We start from the raw sequence: 8,078 nt of genomic DNA on the forward strand, positions 1-8,078 counted from the left end.
ACTTAGTGTCTTGTGGGCACTTGCCTTTGCTTGCCGGCATCGCCTTGGTGGCGTAGTGCAAGACGGTGATCAGAAGAGCCTCGGTGTCCCGTGGACGTAGGCGTTTGTGCCGAACCACGTTACATGACCGTGTCTACTCGGGAGTTTGCATCCCTCTTGCACTTACCTCTTTACTTACCATATTACGTTTTCGCATTTACTCTTTCTTGTGTGCCTTTACTTTCCTAGTTGGTTTGATTAGGATTGGCTATAGGTTGCAAGTTTTTAGGGGTAAGTAGAGAGTTGCATAGATAAATCTTAGTCATAACTAGCATGTGTAGGACGTGTTAGGTTTATCTTATGCAAGTAGTTTGAGCCCTAGGTTAAAAAGCGATTAGCGACCCTATTCACCCCTCCCCCTCTAGGGTCGGACACCCCGGTGATCCTTACACCCTTCTTAAGGCGTTTCGCTAGCTCTAGTGGACCCATGGATACTCGTGAACACACATGATTCGTCGAGAAAGTGTGACCTTGGATTGATGACGTGTTCATGCTCATAGCCTGTGTTCCCTTCTCATGCGAGGCTGTCAAGTGGGCCCTTTTTGCTTGTGATTGTCCCGAAATTCATGCCTCGGATCATACTTGCTAGTTTCTTGCATTTTTTGCCCAAATTTACCTGCACACATTCAGACTAGCATCTGTGGAATTCGTCAGTAAATCATCCTACACTAACATTTATTCACTTTTGATGCTCATAATTTGCATGAAAGTTGACGGTCAAAATGGATCAAAATAGACCGTCAACAAGATTCCCCAGACTTATTCCTTTGCTCGTCCCGAGTAAAGGCTAGGACTTAGGCGGACCCGGCTCCCATATGATATGACACCTGCATACAGATTATTCTAGGCTTCACCTTTACTTCTGAATTTTGATGTGTCTACCATATTTGTTTGGGAAGTTGAAGAGTGGAACAGTGCTGACTTTAGTCTCCTCCACTTTCCTTCTATATGACTGGGGTTTGAAAATATTTTTATAAAATAAAGTGACAATTGCACTAGGTTTGATCGGGTTTAAAAACTCACAGGTTTATGGGTTTGGATCTTGCAGGAACAAACCCGTACCCATAAACCGAATGGATAGGATGTTATGCCCATTCAAATTTAAAAGTTGACCCAAACCCGTAGTCTAATGATGTACAAAACCATCGAATTTCGAATTTCGGGTACCCATTGTCATCCTACAGCCGACACTCATCACAACAGGCTCAGGTCCGATCCTTTTTGTTTTTGTGTATAAATAGAGATGTGCACGTGTGACCTCGTTTTTGGGTCTCTCACATCAGTACTGCCTCCTCCTCCTCTTCCTCCTGCTGCTGCGCTATCTCTCTCTAACAAAGCAAGCAAGACTAAAGTAAGGTATTTGGTAGCAGGTGATCGATGGTGTACGGCGATAGCATGGACGCAGCAAGGATCGTGGGGGTATTTCAAGGGCAAGAGCATCCTCATCACAGGCTCAACTGGCTTTCTTGGAAAGAGTATGCATCTCGTCTACTCGATCTTGCACAATATAATTAATGATATATGTTTCAATTGATGAGCTGAGATCGATCTAGCCAGTTGAATATATTTTTATCTTTAGCTATTTCTAAAATAAGGATTGTTTCCTTATAGTTCGTTTTGGACTTGAGCCTCATTTTATTTCGTGGGTCTTCCTCGGTCCGTCACTCGGAATTCTAATCCGAACCTAGTAAAATCGATCCGAATACTAATTGGAACCGGACAATCTACCTCGCGCGGTCATGGCACGGCTTACACGGAATGAAAGAGCATAAAATTTATGGTCTCTCTTGTAGATCTGGATAAAATCTCGTAGCATCGCATGAGCACTGTGCTAGTATATGTATATATATGTATGTATGTACATTCAGTTTTACATAGATGATGTATACATGCATGCATGCGGCAGTTCTTGTGGAGAAGATACTCCGGGTGCAGCCTGATACCAAAAAGCTGTACCTGCTGGTCCGAGGGACGGACGCGTCATCTGCACAGCAACGCGTCCAACAAGAGGTTTGTTCGTTCCCTAGTCGTCAAGCAAGTCCATGCATGCACGATGTACTACCTACTTCATTCTGTGCATGCAATGCAATGCAGGTGATTGGCACCGAGCTGTTCGGCCTGCTGAGGGAGAAGCACGGCGCCGGGTTCCAGCAGTTGATCCAAGACAAAGTTTTTGCTCTGCCCGGAGACATCATCTACGAGAACCTGGGGCTGGAGGCTCCCATGCTCAAGGATCTCGCACAGGAGATCGACATCATCGTTAACATTGCGGCAACAACCAACTTCTACGAAAGGTTCGGTAGTTAATTAACATGCATCCATGAATTGCTGTCAACATTAATTTATTTGGAAGAAAACTTTCTGTTTCATATTACTGAACCCAGGCCCCTATGGTCCCCAAATTTTCATTGAATATTTGAATTTTGATTAAATTTTTCTATAAATTAATATGGTTGGCCCCTCCTAATAATGAAAAAAATAAATTCCTGGCTCCGCCCCTGGCTGAACCTAATATGAATAATATAATTGCAGATATGATGTCTCGTTGGACGTGAACGTGCTGGGCGTGAAGCACCTCTGCCACTTCGCCGAGCAGTGTCCCAGGCTCAAGATGTTCATGCAGGTCTCCACGGGTCAGTAACTCACTGATGCATGATCACTGTGCCTGTGTGTGGTCTATCTGCATGACTACGTACGTATTATGTTGGCCCGCAGCTTATGTATGCGGCGACAGGGAGGGCCTCATCCTGGAGAAGCCCATCGAGTCGCTGCGGGAAGGCACCTACCTCGACGTCGACGCCGAGCTGCGCCTCGTCAGAGAAGCCAAGAAGGAGCTGACGGCGATGATCAACAACTCCTCCAGCGACGACGCCCACAATAATAACAAGAAGAAGACGGAGGAGAGGAAGGCCATGAAGGAGCTGGGCTTCCAGCGGGCCCGCCACTTCGGGTGGTCCAACACCTACGTCTTCACCAAGGCCATGGGCGAGATGGTGCTGGGGCAGCTCCGCGGCGACATGCCCGTGGTGATCGTGCGCCCCAGCATCATCACCAGCGTCCGGGCGGACCCGCTGCCGGGGTGGATGCAGGGCACCCGCACCATCGACACGCTCATCATTGGCTACGCCAAGCAGAACCTCTCGTGCTTCCTCGGCGACCTCAGCGTGGTCGTCGATGTCATCCCGGGGGACATGGTGGTCAACGCCATGATGGCGGCCATGGTGGAGCACTCGGAGGAGAAGGGCGCGGCGGCGGTGCCGGTGTACCACGCCACCTCGTCGCTGCGCAACCCGGCAACCTACTCCGTGTTCTACGAGGCCGGCCTCCGGCACTTCTACGAGAACCCGCGCGTGGGGAAGAACGGGAAGATCATCCCCACCAGAGAGATGTGCTTCTTCACCTCCATTGCGCGGTTCCACCTCTACATGTTGCTCACCTTCAAGCTGCCATTAGAGGTCAGATCACATAATTAACTAATAAGATCCTTGCCGGTCAAACCTTTCTAATATAATACTAGTACTTGCTTGATTGGTCAACCCATTTTAAAGGTAGGTTAATTAATTATGCTTTTATATAAATTATTGCATCTTTATCTTATTATTTGGCAAACAAACGGAGCCTCCACGTTCGCTCTCAAGGCCTAAAAATTAGCCACCACTACCATTACAATAAAAATTAGCCTAAAATACCCCTGTGCCTAATTAAAAATCACCCACCAATGCCATTATGAAAAATTAAATATAAAGTACCATTTAGCTATGTATCAATTACAAACATATACTATTAATAAAAACTAAAGCTAACAACAATCAATCAAAATAAAATAAAAATAAGAGTAATTATATGCATAATATTAGTAAATCTTAACAAATCTATTTGTTATTATAGGTAGATCATATTTGAATTGTTTTAACCAATAATAAGACATAATTTACGATAATGAACATGATGATGTATGGTAAAAAATAGTATAATCTTTAACTAAGGATACAAAGACATGTGAATTTTTGAATTTTTAATACTAGCCGCGCAATGCGCGGGCTATACGCCTAGTTATTATTTATATTACTAGCAGCCACACCTTTAAGCTAAGCCTTCTTTATTGTGCCGTGTTATTAGTTGAGTCCAGTTGTGTATGTAATCATGTGTTATTCTACACAAATAGCTAAAATGAGCAGAATTACTGAACGAATTTTCAGTAGTTCAGTAATCGGGGAGCTATTACTGAACATTTTTCAGTAAATGTATAGTAATCTGGTAACATTAGTTCAGTATTTTGATGATTATTTTTGCTAGTAATAGAATGCGGGGGTAAAATAACCCTCTACACCTAGCAGCGCGCACGCGTGTGTATGTATTATTGATTGATCGAAAGAAATGGATTTGTGTACAGATTCTGCACTTGGTGAACCTATTGCTTTGTGGGCTCTTCTCGCAGCTTTACAATGACCTCAACCGCAAATACAAGTTTGTGATGCATCTTGTGCATGTCTATGGACCCTTCGCCTTCTTCAATGGATGGTAATTAGTAACTAGCTACTAGCTGAACAACTTAGAATTAATTAAACTCTACTAATGTGCAAATTAAGTCTTTAACAATTAATGCTTACAAATGTTTTTCTGGCTGGTGATGAACTGAAGCTTTGATGACATGAACTTGGAGCGGCTGAGGCTGAAGATGGCAATGAAGACCCCGGAAGATCACATGTTCAATTTCGACCCCAAGACCATCGATTGGGATGATTACTTCACCAAAATCCACATACCAGGTGTTCTCAAGTATTTGTGCAAGTGATCGACCTCATATTGTTGCTTCCTCGTCTTCTTCATACAGAAGATAAAGCTCATATATGTTGTGACAAAAATGTCAATAATCCGATTAATTTGTAATTACACATGCATGTATGCATGGGTGATTATCAAGGAAATTAAATAAAAGAAAAGGTGGCATGCTACAAGTCCACTAAATAGTGATAAATGTACGTATGCATGTATAAGGAAGCAGCCTATATATCTGTAGTCTGAACTTGTACTATGCTCTGTTTGTCAAAATTCAAAAATGTTGACTCCTCGAATAAATACCATACAGAGCAAATATGATGAATAAAATACGTGATCCACACCTCTTGCATCGAATCGAAACTGGACTAGAACACAAACACCACATTCACATATTCCGTAGACTTTGCAATTGTTAGGATTAATCTAACAAAAACTTAGAACAACTTAACTAACCAGGATCACTAATCCAAAATAGATCACATCTAGTACATCAACTAATGAGGAATGGTAGAGTTCGGTCTTATACCAGCAGTAGTGGCGTCCATGGTGCTGGTGGGTGTAGATGCAGTAGTGACGTCGTCGATGGCGTGAACGGCGTCGGGGACGTAGCGCAGACGCTCCTTGAGCGTCCTCTCGGGGTAGCGGCGACCTTCAGGACGCCACCGGCACTGCCCCGGGGGTGGAACTCGCTTTTCTGAGCCTTCTAGTGCTTCTGAAGGATCGGTGGTGGTGGAATAGATTAGATTGCTAACCCTGGGGTTGACCCCCTCTTATTTATAAGCACTGTAGGCTCAGGGCCGAGCCCAATCAGCTTAGGATTGCCTCCCAATCAAGGCGATCGCGGATCAGTTCTGGGAACCGATTCCTAAACTCACGGGATGAGATCTCCCTCTTTTTCTCATGATTTTGTCGCTGACCAAGGTCAAACAAAAATAAAACCAACATTCTCCCCCTTGACCGAAGGTCAACAACTTATTCTTAACTTAAATTTAATGGTTATTCTGTCACTAACTTATACTTAACTTAAACTAAAATCCATCCTCGGTAAATCATCAGCAGCACGACGGCATACTGGGATAACATTACCCATAGCCTTACTGAAAAACTTTGTCAGGATTCTTATTCTTATTTGGGGAAATATTAATGGCCCTGAACCAGGACCTGATCAAAAGTATCAACCAAACCCATACCTAGGACATGTTTTTGAAAAAGGGATGGTGATAAAACTTTTGTGAGCGGATCCACAATATTTGCAGTAGTACTTATATGCTCAATCTTAATTGTGCGGTCCCGATTTCTATCTTTCACGACACGATACTTGAGGTCAATGTGCTTAGAAGCACCAGAAAACTTATCATTTGCGCAAAAGAATACTGCAGATTGATTATCGCAGTGCATTGTGATAGGTCTCGAGATACTATCCACAACTCTTAATGCTGGAATAAAATTCTTAAGCCACACTGCCTGTCCTGTTGCATCATAACATGCCACAAATTCAGCTTGCATCGTAGATGCAGCCATTACACCTTGCTTACCACTTCTCCATGAAATTGCTCCCCCTGCCAGAGTGAAGATATATTCAGAAGTGGATTTTCTATCATCTTCATCACCAGCAAAATCAGCATCAGTGTAACATACAACCTCAAGATTGTATGTCCTCTTATATGTGAGCATGTAATCTTTAGTGCTTTGGCAATATCTTAACGCCTTCTTGACACCTACCCAGTGAGCCCATCCTGGATTTGACTGATATCTACTAAAAACTCCGGTTGCAAATGCCAAGTCTGGACGCGTACAGACTTGTGCATACATCAGACTTCCGACAGCTGATGCATAAGGAACATTGTTCATTCTTTCTCTTTCTAAGTCATTCTTAGGGCATTGCGCTTCATTAAACTTATCGCCCTTTTGAATAGGAACAGGTGAAGTGTTGCACTTATCCATGTTAGATCTCTTAAGCATTTTCTCAATATAAGCTTTCTGAGATAACCCTAGTACTCTTTGGACTCTATCTCGGTGTATCTCAATGCCAAGGACATATGAGGCATCACCAAGATCCTTCATATCAAAGTTGGATGAAAGGAAATTCTTAGTCTCATGTAACATGTTCTTATCGTTGCATGCTAACAATATGTCATCCACATACAGTACTAGAATTATTAATTTTCCACCCTTAACTTTGACGTAGATACAACTATCCACATCATTTTTCTTAAATCTGAATTTCTTAATGACCTCATCGAATTTAAAGTTCCACTGCCTGGACGCTTGCTTAAGTCCATAAATGGATTTCTTTAATTTGCATCCCATATGCTCTTTACCCTTTATGGCAAAACCTTCTGGCTGTGCCATAAAGATTATTTCATTTAAGTCTCCAGTTAGAAATGCAGTCTTAACATCCATCTCATGTAGCTCCATATCAAAATGGGCTACTAATGCCATGACGATTCTAAAAGAATCTTTGGTAGACATAGGAGAAAATATCTCATTATAATCAATTCCTTCCTTCTGTGTAAACCCTTTTGCTACTAGCCTAGCTTTGAATCGTTCAACCTTCCCTTTGGAATCACGTTTAGTTTTGTAGACCCATTTACAGTCTACTAGTTTGACTCCATCAGGAATTTCTACTAAATCTCATACTTTATTAGTACTCATAGACCTTAGTTCATCTTCCATGGCTTCAATCTATTTAGTGGAATTCTCACTTGATACTGCCTGTCTGAATGTGGCAGGATCACTTATATTCCCGATATCATATACATCCTCACTTAAGTATGTCTCATAATAATCAGGAATAGCTGATCTCTTTGCCCGTTGCGACCTTTTTACTGGTTCAATCGCAACTGGCTGAGGAATTGGTTGAGGATTTTGATCTTGTGGTGCAGGTTGCGCCTGATTCTCAACCATTTGCTCCATGTTCTCCTGCTGAGCAGCAGTAGAAGGCATGGCGCCATTTACCTGAACAGGGGAAATGACTGGTGGTACAAACTGATATACCTCTGTGGGCTCTTGAACTAGTGGATCAGAAAGCTCAACCCGTAGTTCTTCGAGACTCACTTCCCTCCTTGGAAAACTCCCACTAACTCCTGAGTCCTCTAGGAACACAACCTGTCTGGTTTCTACGAACTTAGTGTGACGACCAGGACAGTAGAATCGGTACCCCTTAGACTTTTTTGGGTATCCAATAAAGTGGCAGCTTATCGTCTCAGAATCCAATTTCTTTTGCTGTGGATCAAATAATTTAGCCTTAGCAGGAC

At 42.9% G+C, this 8,078-nt stretch overlaps 1 pseudogene; it reads left to right on the top strand.

Annotated features, from left to right (window-relative positions):
• The first annotated feature begins 1,335 nt into the window (after positions 1–1,335).
• LOC120677404 lies at positions 1,336–5,114 on the top strand (annotated as a pseudogene).
• Positions 5,115–8,078: the final 2,964 nt, after the last annotated feature.

The sequence above is a fragment of the Panicum virgatum genome, chromosome 6N, assembly GCF_016808335.1.
Source record: "Panicum virgatum strain AP13 chromosome 6N, P.virgatum_v5, whole genome shotgun sequence".
NCBI classification, from domain to species: domain Eukaryota; kingdom Viridiplantae; phylum Streptophyta; class Magnoliopsida; order Poales; family Poaceae; genus Panicum; species Panicum virgatum.